Source organism: Cetorhinus maximus, chromosome 9 (genome assembly GCF_964194155.1).
Source record: "Cetorhinus maximus chromosome 9, sCetMax3.hap1.1, whole genome shotgun sequence".
NCBI classification, from domain to species: Eukaryota; Metazoa; Chordata; class Chondrichthyes; order Lamniformes; family Cetorhinidae; genus Cetorhinus; species Cetorhinus maximus.
This window is the reverse complement of record NC_135887.1, coordinates 80,899,628-80,925,463: the sequence shown is the minus strand read 5'-3', so window position 1 is coordinate 80,925,463 and position 25,836 is coordinate 80,899,628. Positions and strand designations below refer to the sequence as shown.

General features: G+C 45.4%; 1 long non-coding RNA gene across 2 annotated transcripts in view; it reads left to right on the top strand.

Moving 5' to 3' along the window:
• The window catches only part of LOC144684220 (uncharacterized), a 151,465-nt gene extending 131,032 nt beyond the window's left edge, over window positions 1–20,433 (top strand). For both annotated transcript variants that reach the window (XR_013577459.1, XR_013577458.1), the window contains one exon: window positions 20,228–20,433. This is a non-coding gene — a long non-coding RNA (uncharacterized LOC144684220). The remainder of the gene's footprint in view (window positions 1–20,227) is intronic.
• The last annotated feature ends 5,403 nt before the right edge of the window (window positions 20,434–25,836 follow it).

Here is a 25,836-nt window from a genome sequence, read left to right as displayed (position 1 = left end):
CTTAACACCAGCATGCTTTTAACAAAAATATCATTTGACAAGAAACAATGAAAAGAACAACTTATTTTTTCTTCCTTCCTACATACATTCAATTAACCTATCTGGCTTCTTCCTCTTTCTGTCTGTGTATCTACTTCCATTTCCATTAGCTTGGCTCTGCTCTCTCAACATCTCTAACTGTCAAATCTGAACTCCGACTATCAACTCCACTTAAAAGTTGGGACCGTGACATTGATTGATTTGTCTTAATCAAAGACCCGGACTCACTTTGCTCCTCTGGTGGATCCTGTGATACCAGCAAACTTTCAGTTTCTTTTTGACTTTAACTTTCTTCCTGACTACCACTTTGGGCTGTAGGAAGAGTTTGGACTTTGTCAGGTTTCCTCTTTAAGGCAAATGATCTACATGACACTGACAGAGTCTTTCATCAATCTTCATTAGGTATATGATGGCACCTAGTCTCTTTATAACAACTCCAATCACACATGTCTCCTTATTACCTTGCTGATTTTTCATCATGACCTTCTGATCAGTACTAAACTCACTTAGTTTCATGTCTAGTGTATCATGACTCATCTTCACTTTGTCTTGCTTTTCTCTTACATTGGTATTGGCACCAGGGTTAAGCAAACTAGAACTTGTCCTAGTAATAGTAAACACTAACTCCAAGGTGAGCAACCTGTTGTAGGCTGTGGGGTTATTCTGTAAGATAACAGAAAATTATCTAACCTGTGTCAACGAGAAACATGGAGATTACTGCTTAGCTTGTCACCTGCTAAATACTTCTGCAAAGAACCCCTCACGATCAGTAGACTTCTTTTTGCAGTACCATTCAATGCTGGGTGATATGGTGGTATGGGAGTGTGCTTAAATCCATTCTTACTCAGAAATATTTCAAACTCTTCTGACATAAACAATGGACCATTATCTGACACAAGCACCTCTGGAAACCCATAAACTTTTCAAACCTCAATAGTTTTAGCACTTTTGGTATTGGGCATAGGCTCAACTTTTATCCACCTGCTATAGTATCACCTAAAATAAAGTACTCTTTCCCTTCTACTACAAAGAAATTGACAGATACTTGTTCCCACAGTTTTCTTGTGTTTGACGTGAATGGAATGAAAGGAACCTTGGCTGGATCGTTTCTCACTCTCAGATATACATCACAACTTTTCCACAACTCTTCAATATCCCTATCTACCTTTGGATACCAAAAATAGTTTCTTGCTCCTGCTTTCATATGGAATATCCCTGTGTGCTCTTGATGAAGTTTCACTAACAATCTCTCTCCGAACCTTGGTGGAATAATGACTCTTAAACCCCATAGGAGACAGCCTTAATCTACGTAGGTGAGGTTTTAAATGAATACTTTGCATCTGTATTCACTATAGAAAAGGACGATGTAGGTATAGAAATCAGGGAGGGGGTCTGAGATATATTTGAACAAATTAGCATTGAGTGGGAGTGTATTAGTGGTTTTAGCAGGCTTAAAAGTGGATAAATCCCCAGGCCCCAAATGAGATGTATCTTAGGCTGCTGTGGGAGGCAAGGAAGGAGATTGCAGGGGCTCTGGCATTGGTTTTCTAATCCTCTCTGGCCACAAGAGAGGTGCCGGAGGACTGGAGGACAGGTAGTGTGGTACCATTGTTCAAGATGGGTGGTAGGGATTAACCAGGGAACTATAGGCCAGTGAGTCTAACATCAGTGGTAGGGAAACTATTGGAAAAAAATTCTGAGGGGCAGGATTAATCTGCACTTGGAGAGGCAAGAATTAATCAAGGATAGTCAGCATGGCTTTGTCAGAGGGAGAGCATGTCTAACAAATTTGACTGAATTTTTTGAGGAGGTGACTAGGTGTGTAGATGAGAGTAGTGCAGTTGCTGTAGTTTACATGGACTTCAGTAAGGCTTTTGACAAGGTCTCGCATGGGAGACAAATTAAGAAGGCAAGAGCCCACAAGATCCAGGGCAATTTGGCAAAATGGATCCAAAATTGGCTTAGTTGCAGGAGGCAGAGGATGATGGTTGAAGGTTGTTTTTGTGACTAGAAGCCTGTGTCTAGTGGTGTATCGCAGGGTTTGGCGCTGGGTCCCTTGCTGTTTGTAATGTACATTAATGATCTCGACATGAATGTAGGAGGTATGATCAGTAAGTTTACAGGTGACACAAAAATTGGTGGTGTGGTAAATAGTGAGGAGGAAAGCCTTAGACTACAGGACAACATAGATGGGCTGGTCAGATGGGCAGAACAGTGGCAAATGGAATTTAATACTGATAAGTGTGAGGTGATGCATTTTGGGAGGACTAACAAGGCAAGGGAGTACACTATGAATGGTAGGACCCTAGGAAGTACAGAGGATCAGAGGGACCTTGGTGTGTATGTTCATAGATCCTTGAAGGCAGCAGGACAGGTAGATAAGGTGGTTAAGAAGACATATGGGATACTTGCCTTTATTGAGTACAAGAGCAGGGAGGTTATATAAGCGTTATAAAGCTATATAAAGCGTTAGATAGGCCACATATGGAGTACTGTGTGCAGTTCTGGTAACCACACTATAGGAAGGATGTGATTGCACTAGAGAGGGTGCAGAGGAGATTCACCAGGATGTTGCCTGGGTTGGACAGTTTCAGCTATGAAGAGAGACTGGATAGGCTGGGGTTGTTTTCCATAGAGCAGAGAAAGCTGAGGTTGGACCAGATTGAGGTGTTCAAAATTATGAGGAGCAGAGTAAGGGTAGGTAGGAAGAAACTTTTCCTCTTAGTGGAGGGATCAATAACCAGGGGGCATAGATTTAAGGTAAGGGGCAGGAGGTTCAGAGGGGATTTGAGGAAAAATTTTTTCACCCAGAGGGTGGGGGGCAGGGGTATCTGGAACTCACTGCCTGAAAGGGTGGTAGAGACAGGAACCCTCACAACATTTAAGAAGTATTTAGATCAACACTTGAAGCACCATAGCATACAAGGCTATGGGCCAAGTGCTGGAAACTGGGATTAGAGTAGATAGGGGCCTGATGACCGGCACAGACACGATGGGCTGAAGAACCACTTTCTGTGCTGTAAAAATCTATGGCTCTACACTCAGTTCATTTCCACATGTGAAATACTCCTGCAATTTCTCATCATTACAAGCTTCAGGCCAGCTATTTATGACTTAATTGAGTATGTCACTGAGCACCACTTCCTTGCGATTTTCATCACTAATTTCTCTGGCAGGCACTGGCATGTCATTTGTGTATGTAAAGTAATTCACAGGTAATTCAATGGCTAAAAATGCATCAGTATTCATGGGAAATCTCGAAAAACCGTCTGCATTTGCATGATCTGCTGACCTACAATATTTAATATCACACTGATGGGCCACCAAACCCGTTCTGCTGAAGGGTCATGAGGACTCGAAACATCAACTCTTTTCTTCTCCGCCGATGCTGCCAGACCTGCTGAGTTTTTCCAGGTAATTCTGTTTTTGTTTTGGATTTCCAGCATCCGCAGTAGTTTTTTGTTTTTATCACCAAAATCAATGCCCATCTCTGAAGCCTGGAACTGTAACAACCAGAATAAATGTAGGTCTATAGGGGCTGAGTTTTCATTCGGTTTCATTGGCTTTTGCCAGTGCCATTTTGTGTGAAATTGGCATGACTTGTGCAAAAGATTGTGGGAATTTTGAGTGCAAATTTCATTCAATGCAAATTGAATTTCTATGATCTTTTGCCCTTGTTTAGAAATCATCATGCTGGAAGCCAGTCCCTCTCACAAGATTGGACAGGCCCCCAGTCACCATTCAGTGTGTGTGCTCATTGCAGTCATTTGCAGACCTTTTTGGGGGCTTGAAAATTAAGCTGATTCTTTTAGGTACAAGGACACTAAAAGGCACATTTTTAAAAGCTTTTAAGCGTATTTTCTTTTAATTTACTAAGAAACTGACTCCTGTGCACCAAGCAAAACAGCAAACAGTTATGTTTCTTTTCAAATTTTTCAGTAATTTAAAATGGGTTACACACAGGTAGTGGAATGAAGAAACAATGATTATAAATGAGTTTTTTTATCATAAACCTATTTTCAGCTGTATTGATAAAACTGCACCAAGATTCCAATCTCAAAAATATCAAGGAACATTTTTCAGTGCAAATTTACACTACCCGTCTGCACTGGCTCATGACAGAGTTTGTGTACAGCAAAAATGAAATTGAGTTTGAGCAGGAGCTTGAGAAGTTAAAGCACTTCTCGAATTTGTGCAATTTTGGGCCCAATTTGCACTCAGATTGTCATTAACGTCCAAAGTGGGAACTTTGGCCCAAAGACAATAAAGGAGTGAATGACAAAATGAAATGCTAAGTGGTTAAGAAAGAAGTAATAAAAAATACACTTAGGAAGGCAAAGAGGAGCTCCAAAATTAAATTATCAATGAGTATCAAATTAAATTGTCAAGCGTTCTATAAAGATAACAAGAACAAAAGTAAAGCAACATTGGGTTAAGTTCACTCTGGCTCACAAAAGATAAACTAACTGACAGTAACAGTTACAGTTACTTTGTCTCAGTGTTTACCATGGAGACTAGCAATGACATTAGAGGAAGAGATTTAAAAATTGCCATCTGATTTTAGGGCGGATGAAATCCCAACCTTCAAATGGATTGCACCCGTGCATATTAAAAGAAGTTAGGGATGAGATAGCAGAGGCACTACGACATAAAAATAATTTGAAAGGAAAATAGTGCCAAAGTACTGTTGGAGAGCTGGAGGAGTTTTAACTTAACGACATGCTGGGAGCCAGTTGAGATGGGGAGGATGATGGTGGAGCGGGGGTGGGAGACCAGTGACATACATGGAAGCTGGAAACAAGTACAATGTTTCTGTCAGTGACTTTTCAACCAGGCAATTGAATTCGCATTTGACTCCCAGGTTTCCTGCCTAATCAGCATTAAACAAGCATGATGATGGCTGGCGGGAGTCAGTTTCATCTGCACTATTTAAAGGAATGCTGCAAACTTGACAGTTGTTAGGATAAGAGAAGAATAAGTGTCATAATAGAGTATCAACATGTCAAGTCTGCACCTCGCTTCACTGATGCTGCCCTTGATTCAATACTGCAATCTTGTAAGAGCCCTTGGGAAATAATCTCTGCTGATAGGAAGAAAAAGCCTGCCACAGAAAGCAAGAAGACATGGCTATAGGATGCTCAGGAGGTGCACAGTGCCACACCCCTGGAGGATGTTTAATGATGTAATCACAGCAGGAAAGCAGTACCACATTCCACCTCATCCTGCTCTGTGTATCACATTAAGACCCTCACTCTGCCTTCTCAAATCTATTTCTACACATCACTCCTCACACCAACTCACCTCTCTGGTGCACCCATCCCTCCCTGTCAATGCACTTGTTCACATCCATAACTGTCCATCCCCACTAACACTCATCCTGAACTGAATGCAATGTGAAGACTCTCCCTCATTACACTCTCAACAAATGTTGTCCATCCATCCAATTATTATACCAGACTAATTGGTCTCTTAATTGCACCCTCATAGGAGAAGCGAGCAGAGAACACCATCAGAGAGGCAGAGAAGTGGAGATGGTCATCCAGCAGGAATCTTGGTGTGCCTGACCATTGGAGAAGGGGAGTTAGGGGCTACCAGCTATCTGGTGATGGAATTAAATATCACACACCACATGACACACAACAGTCACTCATGTTGGCCAGGTTAGTAGAGGGCTGATGGTGAAAGGGGATATGGGAGTGGGGAATCAACTCAAGGTGCTTCCACTTTTCACCCTTTTCAATAATTATAGTTGGGCAAGGGTATGCAAATGGATGTGTTCAACAATGTTAGATTAAGATTCTGCTTAATTTATGAGCCACATAAATATTATTTGTTTGCACCACTTTCCGGTTTTGCCCAGTTTTGCCCACTGCCTGGCAAGTGGCATTCTCAATTATGGTGAATGGTAAGACAAGACTTAAAGCTGAGCAATGGGTGGATGTGAAAAGGATCCTGCCAGATGGCTGTATTAATGCAACCTACCAGAACCTCACCATCATGAAGGCATCGTGGACAGCAATGTGCAATGTGCAATGTTGCTGATGCACTGTCCAACAGATGTTCATCTCCTCATCCAAAGAGGTTCTGTGCTCTGTGCCTTGCCCTTCCTGAAGGTTCAAGTCTCATTGCTGTGCAATGCGAACAAACCTTCTTGCTCAAAACAAGGAAAATGATTCTTAGATTGTGCGTTACAATAAAGATTTGTGTGCAGATTGATGGATGAAATAGTCCAGTCAAAGTTACTGAACATACAAAATCTTCCATTTGAGCTAAAACAAAAATACCTGGAAAAATTCAGCAGTCTGACAGCATCTGTGGAGAGGGATACAGTTAATGTTTTGAGTCCGTATGACCCTTCATCAGAACTAAGACATATAGAAATTAGATGAAATATAAGCTGGTACAGGGGGGTGGGTGGGACAGGTAGAGCTCGATAGGGGGCCAGTGAGGAGGCCAAGAAGAGACTGTCAAAGATGTCATAGACAAAAGGACAGTGACGGTGGTGATATTATCTAAAGGATGTGCTAATGGAGACATTAAGGATAGCAAGCAGGACAAGCTAGTGGCAGAAGGCCCTAGTGGGGGTGGGGTGGGGGAAAGGGATCGAAATGGGCTAAAAGGTGGAGATGAAACAATAGATCGAAATAAATTTAAAAATAGGAGGGAAAAGAAAAAAATATATTTGTAAAAAGATTTTAAATTATTGGAAAAAGGGGGATCGGAAAGGGGGGAGGGGATGGAGGACAGAGCTCATAATCTGAAATTGTTGAACTCAATATTAAGTCTGGAAGACTGTAAAGTGCCTAGTCGGAAGATAAGGTACTGTTCCTCCAGTTTGCGTTGAGCTTCACTGGAACATTGCAGCAGGCCAAGGATGGACATGTGGGCATGAGAACAGGGTGGTGTGTTGAAATGGCAAGCAACAGGGAGGTCTGGGTCATGCTTGCGGACAGACCGAAGGTGTTCCGCAAAGTGGTCACCCAGTCTGCGTTTGGTCTCTCCAATGTAGAGGAGACCGCATTGGGAGCAGCGAATGCAGTAGACTGCTTCACTTGAAAGGAGTGTTTGGGCCCTTGGACGGTGAGGAGGGGTGAAGTAAAGGGGCAGGTGTTGCACCTTCTGCGGTTGCATGGGAAGGTGCCGTAGGACGCGGTTGAGGTGTAGGGGGTGATGGTGGAGTGGACCAGAGTGTCCTTGAGGGAATGATCCCTACGGAAAGCCACCAGGGGGGGTGAAGGGGAAATGTGTTTGGTGGTGGCATCATGCTGTAGTTGGCGGAAATGGCGGAGGATGATCCTTTGAACGCGGAGGCTGGTGGGGTGATAAGTGAGGACAAGGGGGACCCTATCATGATTCTGGGAGGGAGAGGAAGGTGTGAGGGCGGATGCGCAGGAGATGGGCCGGACACAGTTGAGGGCCCTGTCAACCACCATGGGTGGAAAACCTCGGTTAAGGAAGAAGGAAGACATTTCAGAGGAACTGTTTTGGAAAGTGGCACCATCAGAACAGATGCGACGGAGGTGAAGGAACTGAGAGAATGGGATGCAGCCCTTGCAGGAAGCGGGGTGTGAGGAGCTGTAGTCGAGGCAGCTGTGGGAGTTGGTAGGCTTGTAATAAATATTGGTGGACAGTCTATCAACAGAAATTGAGACTGAGAGGTCAAGGAAGGGAAGGCAAGTGTCAGTGATGGACCACGTGAAAATGATGGAGGGCTGGAAATTGGAAGCAAACTTAATAAATTTTTCCAGATCCAGACGAGAGCATTAAGTGGCACCGAAGCAATCATCGATGTACCGGAGAAAGAGTTATGAGAGGGGGCCTGAGTAGGACTGGAACAAGGAATGTTCCACATACCCCATAAAGAGACAGGCATAACTGGGACCCATGAAGGTACCCATAGCCACATCTTTTATTTGGAGGAAGTGAAACGAGTTTAAGGAGAAATTGTTCAGTGAGAGAACAAGTTCAGCCAGACGGAGGAGAGTAATGGGAGATGGGGATTGTTCAGGTCTCTGTTCGAGGAAGAAGCAGTGAGCCCTCAGACCATCCTGGTGGGGGATGGAGGTGTAGAGGGATTGGACGTCCATGGTGAAGAGGAAGCGGTTGGGGCCAGAGAACTGGAAATTGTTGATATGATGTAGGGTGTCAGAGGAATCACGGATGTAGGTGGGAAGGGACTGGACAAGGGGAGAGAGAATAGAGTCAAGATAGCAAGAAATGAGTTCCGTGGGGCAGGAACAGGCTGACACCATCGGTCTGCTGGGACAGCCCTGTTTGTGGATTTTGCGTAGGAGGTAGAAGCGGGCTGTCCAAATGTGTAAGATTGCTCCTTCCACTGAAACAGAAGAATAGAAAATAGAAGCAAGAGTAGGTAATTCGTCCCTTCGAGCCTGCTCCACCATTCAATATGATCATGGCTGATCCTCTATCTTAATGCCATGCTCCCGCTCTCTTGGCATAGCCCTTGACACCTTTAGAGGTCCAAAATCTATCTATTTCCTTCTTAAATACATTCAGTGACTTGGTCCACAGCCTTCTGTGGTAGAGATTTCCACAGGATCATCACCCTATGAGTGAAGAAGTTTCTCCTCATCTCAGTCCTAAATGGCCTAACCTGTATCCTGAGACTCTGACCACCCAGCCAGAGGAAACATCATCCCTGCATCCAGTCTGTCCAGCCCTGTCAGAATGTTATATGTTTCAATGAGATCCCCTCTCATTCTTCTAAACTCCAGTGAATACAGTCCGATTCAGCCCAATCTCTCCTCATATGACAATCCTGCCATCCCAGGAATCAGTCTGGTGAACCTTCTCTGCACTCCCTCTATGGTAAATATATCCTTTCTTAGGTAAGGAGACCAAAACTGCACACAATACTCCAGGTGTGGTCTCACTAAGGCCCTGTACAGCTACAGTAAGACATCCTTGCTTCTGTACTCAAGTCTTCTTGCAATGAAGGCCAACATACCATTTGCCTTCTTAACTGCTTGCTGCACTTGCATGCTTGCTTTCAGTGATTGGTGTACAAGGACACCCAGGTTTCCTTGTACATCAACATTTCCCAAGTTATCATTATTTAAATATTACTCTGCCATTCTGTTTTTCCTACTGAAGTGGATAACTTCACAATTACCCATGTTGCACTACATCTGCCATGTATTTGCCCACTCACTCAACCTGTATAAATCGCCTTGAAGCCTCTTAACACCCACCTCACCGTTCACATTCCCACCAAGTTTCATATCATCAGCAAACTTGGAAATATTACATTTAGTTCCCTCATCCAAATCATTGATATGTATTGTGAATAGCTGGGACCCGAGCGCTGATCCCTGCGGTATCCCACTAGTCACCGCCTGCCATCCAAAAAAGACCCATTTATTCCTACTCTCTGTTTCCTGTCTGTTAACCAATTCTCAATCCATGCCAATATATTACCCCCAATCCCATGTGCTTTAATTCTACGCATTAACTTCTTATGTGGAATTTATCAAAAGCTTTCTGAAAATCCAAATACGCCACATCCACTGGTTCTCCCTTATCTATTCTGCTAATTACATCCTCAAAAGACTCCAGTAGTTTTGTCAAACATGGTTTCCTTTTCACAAATGCATGTTGACTTTGTCTAATCCTGTTGATATTTTCTAAGGGCAGAATTTTCTGTTTGACGTGTGGGGGGCAGGCCCCACACGTCCGCACATAAAATGACGGGTGGTGACGTCGGGCTAGCGTCCTGACGTCACCGCGTGCCATCACGATATTTCGCTGGGTGGGTGCACGATGAAGTCCGATGCACGCCCGCCATTAATTAACGTGCCACTTAAGGCCTGTTGGTCTTCAATCGACGCTGATTTTTCGGCGCCAATGCAATCTTTGGGTCAGCGCACGGGCGCAACGGGCAGGCAGGTAGGGGACATTTGTATTAACCTCATCCATGGGCGGGATAAGAGGGCTCAGTGGGGTCATGAATTTGCTCTGTGAAGTATTTATTGGTGAAAGTTTTTCAAACTTGCCTGTGTGATCTGCAGTACTTCAGAACGCATCCCAGCAGCTTTTTCTGGACACTTAACCTTCAGGTCAGCACTCTGCAGTAAGGAATCTTTGCCGTGCCTGCAGGTTTCAGGAAGCCTTCCCTTAGCCTGGGAATGGGATCTGATCTGTCCACTAGAGGCAGCTCCTGAGGAGGAAGGGAAGGCTAGAAATCGGAGGAGGCTAGGAGCACACATTCAGCCTCCAGGGGAGCCACATTTGGGAACACAAGCACAGGCACAAAGGGAGCAGGGCCAAAAGGTAGTCCAAGGTGGAAGAGGCCACAGAAGACGCCACTATCCTGCTGCCAGGGTATACAGGCGGCGAAGCAGCTACCTCAATATGACTGAGGTGCAGTGCCGAAGGAGGCTCCGACTGTCAAGGGGGACAGTCAACTATATCTGTCAGATAATTGGCCCTGAGATCTCCACTAACTGTGTGGGCCGACACCCCATGCCAGTGGCTCTGAAGGTCACAGCTGCCCTCAACTTCTATGCCTCTGGCTCTTTCCAGGGGTCAGTGGGTGATCTTTGTGGTGTCTCCCAATCAGCTGTCCACACTTGTGTCAAGCAGGTTACAGATGCTCTGTTCAGGCATGCATTGACCTTCATCCAATTCCGTTGGGACCAGGCAAGCCAGACAGAGCGAGCCAGAGGCTTCGCGGCCATTGCTGGCTTCCCCCACGTCCAGGGTGCTATAGACTGCACACATGTGGCCATCAAGGCGCCGGCAGATGAGCCCGGTGCCTTTGTCAACAGGAAGGGATTCCACTCCATGAACGTGCAGATAGTGTGTGATCACAGGATGCAGATTCTGCTATCCTGTGCAAGGTACCCAGGCAACTCCCATGGCGCCTACATCCTCAGACACTCCCAGGTGCCGGGGCTCTTCAGTGTTCTGGCCCGGTTTGATGGATGGCTGCTGGGTGACAAGGGCTATCCCCTCAGAAGGTGGCTCATGATGCCTCTCCACCATCCAAGAACAGAAGCTGAACAGCGGTACAATCGGAGCCACGGCACCACAAGGGCTGTGGTGAAGAGAGCCATCGGTCTTCTCAAGATGCACTTCTGATGCCTGGACCACTCAGAGGGCGCACTCCAGATTGTGCCTTGGTGCTTGTGGTTGCATGCTACACTCTACACAATCTTACACTGGAAAGGGGGGACCCAATGGACGATGAAGACATCTACACAGTGTCTGTGGCTGCACACGATGAGTCCAGCAGTGATTCTGAGGATGAGCATGCACAGGGAAATGCTGAGAGGGTAGACACTGACCTGGGACTACTCCAGGGAGGCAGGGATACCTGGGAGGCTTTAATCCAACAAACCTTCAGCTAGCACACCACAGATGGACCTCCAGGACAAGCCTGGGCTACTGCCCCGATACTCGACACCTGAGTGCAAAATCTGCCAGGTTAGCAGCACTAACTAAGCGCTTTGTACATAAAGCTGAATGTCCAACAAAGCACTCATTACACTTTTCTTAAACATACACATGCAGAAGAAACGAGGCATCCTCAGCCATGGTCACACATCTGGCATTTAATGTGTGAAGCAGAAGTTATCACAAATGGAAAAGAATAGTGTAAACAATCAAAAAGAACTAATAAGGACCTAATCTCGGGCCAACACAAAAGCACCAGTGAAAAACCCAGGGTGTGCCTAAGGTGCCTTATGCTTATGTTTACGGGTGCTACGCCTTGGTGCTGCCGCATCGCTCAGAGTGGCATCTGAGACAGCCTGCTAACTCTGCTGTCCTCGATGACCTTGGTGGTCGTCCTCTGGCCTGTGGAGCCTGTGCTGGCCCTGTCTGGGAGGGAGCTGCCTGTTCCACAGCTGGCATCTCCCCAGTCGTCGCAGGCTCACCGGATGCTCCGATCACTGGGAGAGGGGCGGAGGAGCTGCCACCCTCATCCGGAGCACCCTGAGAGGAGCTCGCAGATATGACAGGCAACTGCTGCACCAGATGTGAGGTCACTTCGGACCTCCCTGCTCACTGTGGATGGATGTGCAACAAGCTGGGAAGCTTGATGCCCACACCATCTCCCACGCTGGCACTGACCAGCTGAGGTCATTGCCGATGTGAGGGCTTGCTGGTCAGAGTGCATCCCCAGGAAGCCCTGGCAGGTCTCCTGGAGTAGGCTCTCCAGAGAATCACCACTCTCTCCATGGAGGACTCATGGCGCTCAGACATGAGGCTCATTGCTTCAGTGAGCGTCTGCGTAGACTCCTCCACCACAGACACCATGCCAAGCATAGCCTCATGTATCTCCCCCAGGGGCTCCCGTACACCCGGCCGCATTTCCTGCACCTGCTGCATCGCAGACGATTCCAGAGGCACATCATCAGGCACCGACTGAGCATGTGCCTGGTCCCCTGCAGTCCTCCGACTGCTGGCGCCATGGGCATTCTCTGTCTCTGCCAGCTCCTCCAGTGACTGTGAAGTGCCATCACCACTATGCCCCGGGACACTAGCCATTGTTCTAATTCCCACCGAGGTGCTAGTATCTGCGCTGGTGCCTGGCTCGCAGAAATGGTGTGACACTGGTGAGACTTCAGGGCCCTCAGGTGTGAGAAGAGACATCGCTGCTCCTCCTCCCGGCCGTGCTCTGATGATGCTGAAAGGAAGAACAAGGACAGTGGATCAGTTAGCGTGCAGACAATGATAAAGTTCACCCCTGTCTTCCCGGCTCATAATGGCTCAACCTTCCATAACCAATGGCCCAGCAATGATGCAACAATAACTAATTTAACAATCATCAGTGCTAGGGCTGTTGGGAGGACAATGCAGATCTCACTATTGGCCTTAAATACCTGGCCATGCCACCCCAGCCTCACCAACACCAGTAGACCTGGGTGCATGGTGCCTCCCCAGCTCAAGGGCCTCATGCTCGAAGCGGCTTAATATGGAGAGCTGTGCCTGGCCACCTCCAGTCCTCACACGCTTGGCCGCGTTCTGCGCATTCTTCTCCTGAAAAAGAGAGAAGAACATTGATTAGGGCAAATTGCACATGGACTCTGCTTGTGCACAGCACACCCTAACCAGAGTGGGACGTATCAGGCCTTCAGTGCCTCCTCACCGTGCTGCTGCTGAACACTCAGACAAAGATGCTAGGCCTGCTCCCCACCACCCCCACACCCCCTTGGACACATGCTGCCTTCATCACATTAGGAACCCCCCGGTATTTCCTCCCATAGCAAGGAGGCGCAAGAACGTGCAGCGTAGAGGGCAGCAGATGGTTTGTTGCCACGCCACCTTGAGACTCCCATTCCACCATCTCATCACCCTGACAAGGATATGTCCTGGAGTCCTGAGTCTGTGCCTAGGTGCAGCTCCTCCAGGTTGCCCCCAAACCAGTCATGTGGGACTAAGATCAACACATGCTGCAGGGGAAAACTCATCTCCTCATGACCTACTCAGGCTGACCTCAGCATGAGCACTATCTGCTTGCCCACCCAGCAAAGGACAAATGCCTTCAATAATTCAATGCAGTCACAACACTAAGGCTTTGGGGGTTGGGGGGGTGGGGGTTGCGCAGACGGTAAGCCAACCTGCTGGGTTAAATGCCCAATGCCAATATGGTCCTCACCCTGCCAGAGCGCAACAAATCATTGAAGTGCTCATGGCACTGGATCCAGGTACGCCACGCCACATCGCGGGAGCTCACCACCTCCGCACCCTCCTCCCAGGCACCTTTCATCATGTGGGGAGGCCTCCTCCTCCCATCCTGGGGGACCAGCACCTCCCGCCCTGCTGCCACCTCCTCGAGAAGAGCAGCAAGGCAGTCATCAGAAAAACAAGGGGCACATTGGCCCCCCATTGGCCTACCCTCCAGCCTGACCTGCTCACCCAAACCCTTCTGCTGCTGCCTGGAACTGGTCATTGTGAGCAGCCTACAAAAGGCTGCCAGGCCTTCTTTTAAACAGGCTGCCGGGTTGCCATTGAACCTGGCGGTCTGTGCACACCCGCTGTAGCCCGCACACTCCCGCTATCCACGGGAGTCGGCAAATACGCTGGGCGGATCTTAATTGGCCCGCCCACGTAAAATGGTGGCACAGACCTGATCACGGGCAGTGATCGGGTCCGCACCCGCACACGCCCGCTCCTACTCTCCCCGCCCTGCCAAATGGAAAATCCTGGCCTCAGTGTCCTGTTTTCACATCCTTTATATTAGACTCCAGCATTTTCCCTACTACAGATGCTAGGCTAGCCAGGCTGTATTTCGCTGTTTAATCCCTCCCTCCTTTTTTAAATAGTGGGGTTACATTTGCCACCCTCCAATATGCTGGGACTGTCCCAGAATATACAGAATTTTGGAAGGTGACAACCAACGCATCCACTATTTCCATGGGCACCTTCTTTAGTGCCCTAGGATGTAGATTATCAGGCCCTGGGGATTTATTGGCTTTCAGTCCCATTAATTTCTCCAGCACTATTGTTTTATACTAATTTTCTTCAATTCCTCCTTCTCACTAAACCCTTGGTTTCCTAGCATTTCTGGGAAGTCTGTGAAGACACAACTAAAGTAGCAGATGGAGTCAAAGAATGCTCAGGAATTTTGTCCTACGTAAGTGACTATTACAACCTGAAGAGTCATACGGACTTGAAACGTTAACTGTATTCCTCTCCGCAGATGCTGCCACACCTGCTGAGTTTTTCCAGGTATTTTTATTTTTATTTTTGTTTTGGATTTCCAGCATCCGCAGTTTTTTGCTTTTATTTATATGACAATTGCAACCTCTGTCCATAATCAGAAGGTCAATCCTGAAGTGGGGAAACCTAGTCAGAAGAGTGCTGGTGACATCAGTTTAGTGACTTGTTGATCATTGTAATGGGAACTACACGGAACAAGAATACCAGTACAGGAATGGCAAATAATTTAATTGCCAAATGATAGACCATATTGCTACTGCTTGCTGAGCGAAGGCGACAGCAAGAAAAAGAATTCATTCCAGTGGTAATGGAAAATGACAACATCACAATGGTGGACTTCACAATCTTGAAGTGAATCCACAGTGCCAAGAGAAGCTATGGCTGTACAGCATTTATGCCACTAGCAGTCACTCAAATGAGAGAGACTTTTGAACAGACATCTTCCTTCTTCTTCTTAGGCAGTCCCTCGGGATCGAGGGGGACTTGCTTCCACTCCGGTTTGATGGGTTCTGGGATGACTGATATGTCCAATGTGTGGTCTGAAGACTCTGCCACATGTGGGGCAGGTGGTGCTTGAAGGGTCAGGGAGATGAGTTGTTGGGAGTTTGCCTCTGAGTGGGAAAGACCCTCTGATTGACATAGGAGGGCCTGAAAAGGAGGTTACATCCAGCAGGCTGGACACTTGGCACTGACACCTCCTCCATTATTTAACCACTTAAAGGCAAGCTGGCCAAATGATAACTTCTCCACCACTGGTAAGATTGCAGCAGGGCTGGTAGATGCCAGGAATGGCACCTCAGGCATGGTGCCTAACTTTACAACCCCTGCCACCACCCTCCCACCCCCACCTGCTGTCCTGCCACTGGTAGCCCATAAAATTCTGGCCAAAATCTCCCAAGTAGTGAAAGTGACCTCCCAAATAGTAGAAATTGTCAGTTAATTAGTGAATGTAAATTCTCAGAATGAGTCTTGTGAGCGAAAATCTTTCACACAATAAAGCACGAAAGCAATTATGAAGTTTCAGTTTTATGGGATTTTTCGCCTGTCATTTCTTCCGCCCCTCATTTGCCATGTGCTCTCAGATTGCTTTCCCTGGCAAGTTCCGGTAAGCCCAGAAAACCCATGCACCCGCAGTTAAAAGCCAAAACCTCTGTTAACAGCACACATAATGACCTAATAACATATTTAAATTGGCAATCTCCCTCTCTGGAGCGGAGTTTCTCGCACACAGCCCAATGTGCTGCACTTAAATGCATAGATAGGCAGTTTGGAGTCAGCTTCCCGATTCACTGTCAACTTCAGTACTTTTATAACCCCATTGGTCCCAAACTCAATCACTTTTGAAAGTTAAAATTCTCCTCCTAATATTATATTAATATTTTAAAAGGGAGATCGAGCAAGTCTGGGGAACTACAGACCAATTAGCTTAGCAACAGGTGTAGAAAAAAAATAATGAAATCTTTACTGAAAGATGCAACAGAGAAGCATCTAGAAAAGGGAATGTTCCTGCTTGACCAACTTCAATTAATTCTTTGAAGGAATAAGAGAAAGAGTAGATGAGAGTAAATGCCATAGATTTCATTTGGATTTCTGAAAGGCCTTTGATAATGTACCGAATCATAGAATCAAGGCTAAGGTCAGAGCACATGGAGTCATGGGAAAAGTAGGAGAATGGGTAGCAAGCTGGCTACAGAAAAGAAAATGAAGAACAAGGCTGTGATTTTTGGCAGCATGAAGTAAGTTTTTTTTAATTCATTCATGGGATGTGGATGTCGCTGGCTCGCCAGCATTTATTGCCCATCCCTAATTGCACCTTGAGAAACTGAGTGGCTTGCTAGACCATTTCAGAGGGCAGTTAAGAGCTGACCACATTGCTGTGGGCCTGGAGTCACATGTAGGCCAGACCAGGTAAGGAAGGCAGATTTCCTTCCCCAGATGGGTTTTTACAACAATCGACAATGGTTTCATGGTCATCATTAGATTTTTAATTCCAGATTTTTATTGAATTCAAATTTCACCATCTGCCGTGGTGGGATTCGAACCCGAGTCCTCAGAGCATTACCCAGCGTCTCTGGATTACTAGCCCAGTGACAATACCACTGCGCCACCATCTCCCAGGCAGCCCGTGTGGGTGGGCAGTGAGACTGTGGCATCAATCATCCCGGTTGCGGGCAATTAAGAGGCTGCTGGCAGTCCTGCCATCCAATGAAGGATCTCCATACTGCCGGCCTGAGGGAGGTGGCCACTGCTAAAGCTGCAAGGAAAACAACAGGGCACCTCCATTTTGAGATGCCTCGAAGGAAAATTTAACTAGTTATTTCTGTGCTGGGGCCAGAATGGCAAATCCCAGCGATTGGAGGAGTAACACTTCCAATGTCAGTGGGCAGCCGCTGTCACTGAGCCACCCTCTCCAGAAACCAAGGCCACCTCCATGCAGCTGCCAGCCTCTCCATTTGGTGGGGGATTATGCCACTGCTTACAGGGCCTTAGAAACTTGCTGTCAATTGGCCTTTTAATTATTTAAATTGGCTGCCTGAGTTTGGTTGGCAGGCATCCGAACTGCTGTCTTTCCCACTTCTGCCATTTTGCCAGCCCTCCCACCTCTCAGCCCGGCTGCAGAACACTGACAAAATCCTGGCCTGGGGGGTTAATGGCAGCTACACAGGTAGCAAAAGATGGGAGCCGACGTTCCAGAGGGATCAGTGCTACGACAAATGTTGCTCACCATTTAAATAAATGATTTAGACTCGGGAATTGAAAGTACAACTTCAAAATTTGCAGACAACACCTAATTGTGGGTATAGTTAATAAAGAGGAACACAGTACCAAAACACAAGTAGACATTGATAAACTTGCAGAATAGGTGTGTAATTGGTAAATGAATTTCAATATGGATAAGTGTGAGATGTTACATTTTGCTAGCAAGAATAAGGAGGGCAAATATTGCTTGGAAAGCAGGAGTATAAATGGGGTAGAGGAGCATAAGGATCTAGGGGTTCAGATACATAAATCATTAAAAATAGAGGCATAAATTAATAAGGCCATTAAAAAGCCAACAATTTCGAGAAGGATAGAATTGAAAAGCAGAGAAGTTATGTTCAACTTGTATTGAACTTTGGTTATACAACATTTGGAGTATTGTACACAGTTCTGGCCTCCATATTATACACAGAGGCACTGGAGAGGGTACATAAAATATTTACTAGGATAATACCAGACCTGAGAGGATATTCTTATCATGAAAGGCTGAATTGGCTGGGACACTTTCCCCTGGAAAGGGAATACTGAGGGGTGATCTTATTATAGTATTTCAAATTATGAAGGAATTTGATTGGGTAAACATAGAGAAGATGTTTCCACTTGTTTACAAATCCAGGGGACATAAATATGTCAGTCACCAATAGATCACATAGGGAATTCTGGAGAAACTTCTGTACACAGAGTGGTGAGGATGTGGAACTCGCTGCCACAGGGAGAAATTGAGGCAAATACCATAGAAGATGCATAAACACATGAGGGAGTAAGCAATAGAAGAATGATAGGGTGAGGTGAAGAAAGGTGGAAGTTGGCTTGTGTGGAGCATAAACACCAGCAAAGACCAGTTGGACAGAATGACCTGTTTCTGTGCTGTAGATTCAATGTAATTCTATATACTTAACCACACAACGCATGTGATATCTTGTACCTTAGGTGGTTAACAACCTTTCCTGGCTCTGCAGTATGGAGACAGACTGTTAACTTCTGGATGTACCAAGATTTATGGGTGTAAAAACTTACTGGGAGTGGCGAGGGAACCATTTAGTTAAGTTTATCCTAATTTATTTACCACTGGTAAACAGGTCCTGGTCCACTTGGCGAGGCAGACTGAAAAAAAGTGCTCCAAAATTATAACTTGGTTTCAATTGATAGGGGGAAAACAGACATAAGTAATACTCACATATTTTCAGTAGAAGTTAATGGACAAACTTTAAATTGTTTACAATAGATTACATATCTGCTGCTTAAAAAAACACAAACCTCTTAACTGGCTTAATTGACTGGTCTGAAGCAACACCATTAACGAGTTATATTTAGCTTCCTGAATCCTTTAAAAAGTAACAGTTTGACCCCATCAAGCAGCTCTGTATGAAAATAGCTACACTGAGGTTTCACTCACGGTGACATGGTTCCAGTAAACAGATTGCATCACATGAACAGCAACACCACTGCTTCCTTCACTACATAGGTCATGAGATGTTGCCGAGGTCATCTGATCGAGGTGTTTAAAATCTTGAAAGGATCTGATACAGAGAAACTATTTCCTTTGATACGCAACCAAGAATGTGGCGGCATAGTCTTTTAATGGCTAGGTGGGAAATCAGGAAGCATTTTTTTCATACAAAGGGTAGTAGAAATGTGGAATTCTCTCCCTTCAATGGCTGTGGATGCTGGGGCAATTGGAGCTTTCAAGACGAGATCAATATTTGTGTTGGATAAGGGCATCAAGTGATAAATTACAAAGGCCGATACGTGAAACTGGGGCATAGATCGGTCATGATCTAACTGAATGGCAGAGCAGTTCAAAGAGGTTAGAGGTCTACTTCTGTTCAGATGCTCCACACATCACTACTGTTTCTGTTGCTATAACTCCAACACTCAACCCAAATAGCAAAAATCTTTCTGTATGCCTTGAGGGAAGAAACGTTGTTTGTATAGTGCCACTTCAAGCAGGTACACATAGGCTTATATCAATTCCCTGGGGGAGCAGGTACCACTATGGGTCACTACCTGCATGATCCATATGAGTTTCCCCCATGATATCAATGGAGAAACCCACACAAGCCATTCACGTAGCGGCCCACAGTGCTGCCTGGCCCCCAGAGAACCAATGTAAGTTTGCATAGTGGAGCTTGAACTGACACTACATGAACGAATATTCCCCCTCCCCTACCCCAACCCTCGAGGCTTCCTGTTACTTGAATAAATAAACATGATCACTTCATAAATCCTGTTTCATCTATAACATCTTCGTAAGCAACATAAAATCACAAGGCCAATGAGATAAAGAAGTTCTTTTGCAGCTATAGTTCCTCTCATGCCAATGATTCTGCATAGTCTTTCTAAATTTATTACACCATTAAATGGACTTGAAGTATAAACATAGTGAGCCCTGTAACAAACAGTGGCAGGTCTCTATTAGTATTACTCAACAATGGGAAAATACCTGGGAAATGGGCATCTCCACTAAAAGAGATTGAAAAGAAGGCATCATCTCAGTGTTTTCACCTGACTCCTCCAAAGTAAATACAATCCTGTTTTCCTTACCCAGGTAGCTGAATAAATCTAATCCTTGCACATACTACAGACAAAGGAATATAGGAATGACATCATGCAACATGAGGGCCTCTCTTTGCTCTCCATCTGCTTTATGCTATGTTTCTAAAGTGAGACCCAGAAATACATAAATCTTTGAAGAAAGATTAAACTAATTTGCATTTCCCTTCTTTATTAACTGTCTCTGCAGGAATAGTTACTTTGGAATATCTCATCAAAGTTGGCTATGCATCGAACTCCTGCATCAATCGAGAATCCCGCCCAAATCAGCCTCAAAACCAAGGCTTTCTAACTGAAAGCATCACCAGCCAGATCATAATTGTCATTATGGTCAGGATGGTAGAAATGAAGAGTTTTTTTTTCCCATTAATCACAGAGAGCTTTACTGTTCACAGATCGGGAACAGTGTAAAGCTCCCTAGCACTGGGTGTTATGTGCCTCGACTGCCCTTTTGGTATCAGTTTAATTTATCCAGTGTTTCAAAGGTGAGACATTTTGGTACCAAATCCTTTTCATCAATGTGATATTGCGGCTTTGAAATGAGGTGTATAAATCCACATTTAAAACAAAAGAGTAAAATTGATGTACAAACACTAGGTCCATACTAATTACAGCTTCAAGACTTTCATTGACTCCTGAGTCTCATTATATTTACTGATTTATTTGGAAAGATCTTCCAGTGAATCATTTATTCAGCTGCAGTGCAGGCAAACTAGAGCTAAAAAACTGTGCAGAATCCATTGTGCACAGTATTTAATTTGCCATCTGGCCTTTCAGCTAGTTGAAAATGTCTAAAGAGCTTCGTTTTACTATGTAATTCATGGAAGTTGTGTTTAAATCAAAGAACACGCTGTGCACCCCTTGGCTATATAAATTGGTTGTTACAGGCCAAGGACATGCTGGGCTCCCAAAAAGCTATTTGTTAAAGACTCAACTGCAGGATTTTCACAACTGCATATTGTCTTTGCAAGATTTTTGATTACTGCAAACAAAGTTTTGGATTTTTTTTTTTGAAAGATGAGCAAGAAGACAATAGAAGAAGAGGGAAGACAGATTCACTTGCTGCCTACAACCACTCTTAACCATGGCATCTACCCACATAGAACCAGCACAACTATGAGGTAATGTTCCAAGACAACTGCTCTCACAGTTTACTTCATCAGGGAGGCAGCAGTGACATGTTGTGCTATCTGCTGGGATCTAGCTTGCAGACAACATTGACCGTAAGGACACTGCCAGTGGAAATGAAGATCACCACAAAACAAAAAAATTATATCTTAGCCTCATTGTAAGCTACAACGAGGAACACTAGCAACCTCAGCCAATCAAGCAGGTCACTGATATGTTCTTTCACAGAACCAACACTTTATCATAGTCCCCAAGGAAAAGTGGCAACAGAATGAAAGAGCACTGCAATTTTTCCACACTGGAAGCTTCCCCATAGCTCATGATGTTATGAATGGGACTAATGTCTCAATACAGCCTCCTATACATGAACTTGGTGAACTGCAGCGGTTCTGCTCCATCAATATGCCAGTGATGGTGACAAGCAAAGCAGGATCATGCAGGTAAATGCAGCCCCCTGTCCTAGGCAGCAAAATTAATTTGTTTCATTTTAAGAACCTAAAACAGAAGGAGGAATGGAAGTCCCTAGGAAAGCAGCTCTTCCCTCTTCATACCTGCCTTGTGATATCAATGCAACAGCTACAAATAATAACTGGTGAAAGTTGAAATGAAGACCTAGCAGACACATAGGTAATTTCTGAATATGTTATCGATGGCTTGAAGCAGTGATTCTGATGCCTGAACAGGCTTTTTTACAACATGGTGTGTTTATTATTGCCTGCTTCATAACTCTGCCACTCAGAGAAGCTCAACCATAGAGCAAATGTTGGAGGAGTTAAAAAAAAAGGGGAGGTTTATTCACAGCCAAGGAGATTTGACAACAATCCAACTAAAACAACTTTGCAGCCGGAAGACTTGAAAGGGGCTAAATTAGACTGACCCGATATCCAAGCATGGGATTCGTGATGCGTGATTATCCAGTACCCATTCAGTGTGGTACAGGCAGCGTGCCAACATTGTGCTGCCTGCTCATTACCATGATTGTAACTTGCAGCCAGCGCTAAAGGCGCTGATGAGTGGCTGCATGCCTCAGCAGGGGCCTGACATCATGAGAGGCTATCATAAGATACATCTAGCCTGCACTACATATAGCCACTGCTTCTAGTGGATGTGCATTGAGGCTGGAGCAAGTTGGTGGGGTCCTTGTACAAGTCACTCTGATACATAAAAAGACTGAGTAGTGGCACAACATGGGAGAGAGTGTCCTCCAAGGTTCTCAGACGCTGCAGTAGAAGCCTTAATTGAAGAGGTCCAAAGGAGGAGAGAAGTGCTGTCCCCTCAGGGGCCAGGAGGACTTCCAGCATCACAACTCCAGCACTCACCAAACAACAAACTCTATCAATTATGACTCTTACCTAACACTCTCACACACATCACACTACTGCAAGACTCAAAGCTGGCATCAGCTATTTAACCATGACAGCCATATCATTCCAACACATTGCACCAGACTCACTGACACACATGGGGAGATGGTAGTAATGTCACTGGGCTAGTAATCCAGAGATGCAGACTAATGCTCTGGGGACATGGGTTCAAATTCCACCATTACAGCTGGTGAAATTTAAATTCAATTGATTAAATCTGGAATTAAAAGCTAGTCTCAGTAATGGAGGTGATGAAACTATCATTGATTTTCATAAAAGCTCATCTGGTTCACGAATGACCTTCAGGGAAGAAAATCTGTCATCCTTCCCTGGGCTGGCCAATATGTGATTCCAGAACCACAGCCACAGCAATATGGTTCACTCTTAACTGCCCTCTGAAATGGCCTAGTAAGCCACTGAGTTCAAGGACAGTTAGTGATCAACAAAAAATGTCATTGTCAGTGACGCCCACATCCCATCAAGGAATAAGGAGAAAGCACTACCTCTCTCTTGCGGGATAAGGAGCCCCACAACTGGAGGCAGCAGGGGCTAACCAGAGGGGGACAGGCATGGCTGCATGTCGTCACCCTGATGGAGAAGACAGTGCTCACTATCACTGGAATGACCATTGCTGATGGTATGGCCAGTGGCAGGGCTGAAACCATTAAAGGTGACGATATTCTGATACCTATCCTTCCACCACTCTATTTTTCCACAACTCCACCGATTTACAAGCTGCAGATGGTGTAAGCATATACCTCCTGCTTTCCCCTGCTTCCCCCCACAGAACCCCACTCTTGTGCCTTTCTTCTTTCAGATACCCAAAAACTGCCACTTGGCCAGGCAGTGGTGGAAGAACAACTGATCAACAAGATACACTGTCCCTCAATTTAATACTCACAGCCACTGGTTCTGATACTGACACTGCTTGTAATTTAAAGGGTAACATAGAGGTGGGATCTGCACATGGTGGAACAGTGGGCACAAGTGGCCTGAAGCCAGCAGGGGTGCCAGCTCATCGGAGGGTGAGGCAGCACATAAGCTCTGCTGCAGAAGAATCAGATGAGCACTTCAATAAGACAGGCTACAGAAGAAGGCTGATGAGTATGCACAGTGCATTAGCAGGTTCTGAAGGAAAGCCTCCATGCAATGTCAAAGAACATGCAAGAGTCCAGCACCAACTTTACACAGAGATTTGGGAAAGGCTTGGAGCCCACGCTTTCCAGCATTGAAGTGATAGCCAACTTCATCAGTACACTTGAAGACCCAACCACGTGTGCCGATAGCCGATGCCTCAGTTTCATTGCACAAGCAGGTACCACCCAACATCTCAGTGCTGCGGTGGAAGCTCAGAATTCTATTGGTGAGTGGGGAATTGAGGTTGATGTTACTCGTATCGCAGTCAGATGAGGTGTTCTGGACAACCTAGCCAGAAAGGGGTTGTCGCAGGTGCCTCATCCCTGTTTTATCATCTTCCTCCTCCTCCTTCCATTGCTCTTCAGCTGCTTGTCTTATACCTGGTGGCAGGGGATGTGCCCTCGTGATGGAAAAGTTGTGCAACATGCAGCAGAATATGATTAAATCTTAACCAATCTTAACACATGCTCTGTCAACTACTGCGGGACTCCTCCAGAGTAGTCCAGACAATGGAGACATTATTTCAGCATGCCAATAGACTGCTCTATCATATTTTGTGTGCCAGCATGGCTTTTATTTTGTGCACACAGCCCATGTGTGTGTGAGTTGCACACCGGAGTCATCAGCCATGGTGTCAATGGATAGGCCTCGTCATCCAGTAGCCATCCTTTGGTTTGTAGAGATAGCTCAAATGCAGGTGTCACAGCCAACTGCCATAAAATGAAGGCACCATGACTGCTGCCAGGATAATGGGCATCGACCTGCACAATTCTCTGCATATGGTCACACACCAGCTGGATACTGAGGAAATGGAATCTCTTTCAGTTGTAGTACATCTCTGAGTTGAGATGCAGTGCCTGCAAAGTGACATGTGTGCAGTCAATGACACCCTGTACCACGGGGAAGACTGCATTTCAAGAGAGAATGAAATGTAGTCAACTCATTTGGAATACAGAGCCTCAGTGATCTCCCTTATGCAACAGTGCACAGCAAACTGAGAGATATTGCAAATATCGTTGGTTCCAGCCTAGAAGGAACCAGACACTAAAAGTTCATAGTCAGAACTACCTTCACAGAAACTTGGCAATATCATCCTCACCCTCTTCTAAGGTTGCCGTTGTGACTGCAGCAGGTAACCGATTTCATTGAGGACATCCTTTAGTGAACCACAGACATCTGATACACTGTTGCTGACTGAGGTTCAGATAGGAGAATTGCTTCCTGAACACCCTGGATAGATATGGTCTCCTGCTGAGAGACCTTCGCCCTCTTCCTTCTCCCTCCTCCAGAAGCTTGTCCTGCTCTGTGTTGGCTTTGCTCAATCTCCAAGTTAAACTGTATTTAAAGGGGAATGTCAAGTGTTGTACTCATGCCTGGGAGCAACTGGTTTGTGCAGAAATCTTGAAGTCAGGACACAATCCTTCAGCACCTGCCACAGCACTTCCTGTGGACTTTAGCAACTTCAAAGAATTCTAGAAAGTACCAAATACATGTACAATAAGTAAAGAGGCCTCCACAAGGCCTTGTTAACTCAATATTATTACAATTACACAGCTCTTCCTTAATATTTTTCCCTGTCTGGTTGATGCTCTGTAGCTACAAGCTGAAAAAGGAAATATTTTTATGAAGCGCTTCCATCTCACTGAGGAAGCTTCAGGCCAATTCACATTCAACAACCTGCTCTGAAAACTCTGCTCTCATTTTGACAGCTGTGACAAACTCCACCACAACAGCTGAGACAATCCATAACATTCTGAAAAAAAAACTATTTTCCCTATTTCACTGTATGCACATTAATACCTCATCAGTATGGGTGCCCAGCACAACTCACAGAATTCAAACAAATAAGCATAGTGGATCAAAATTTTCTGCTCAAGATGTCAGCCTTGGCTCATTGTAGGCATTCATTGCTGCATCAGAATGTTATGGGTTAACATCCAACTCCAGAGACTTGAGTAGATAAGCCAAGTTGACACTGCAATGCAGTACTAATGGAGTATTGCACTGCCAGAGGTGCCGTTTTTTGGTTGAGACAATAAACTGAGGCCCTCTTAGGTGAACATAAAAGATCTTCAAAGAAGAGCAGGCAAGTTATCCTTGCTGTTAGAGATATAACAGGTTTTAAGCAAAGAAAGAGACTCTGAACTTGCTTAAAACCTGTTACATCTCT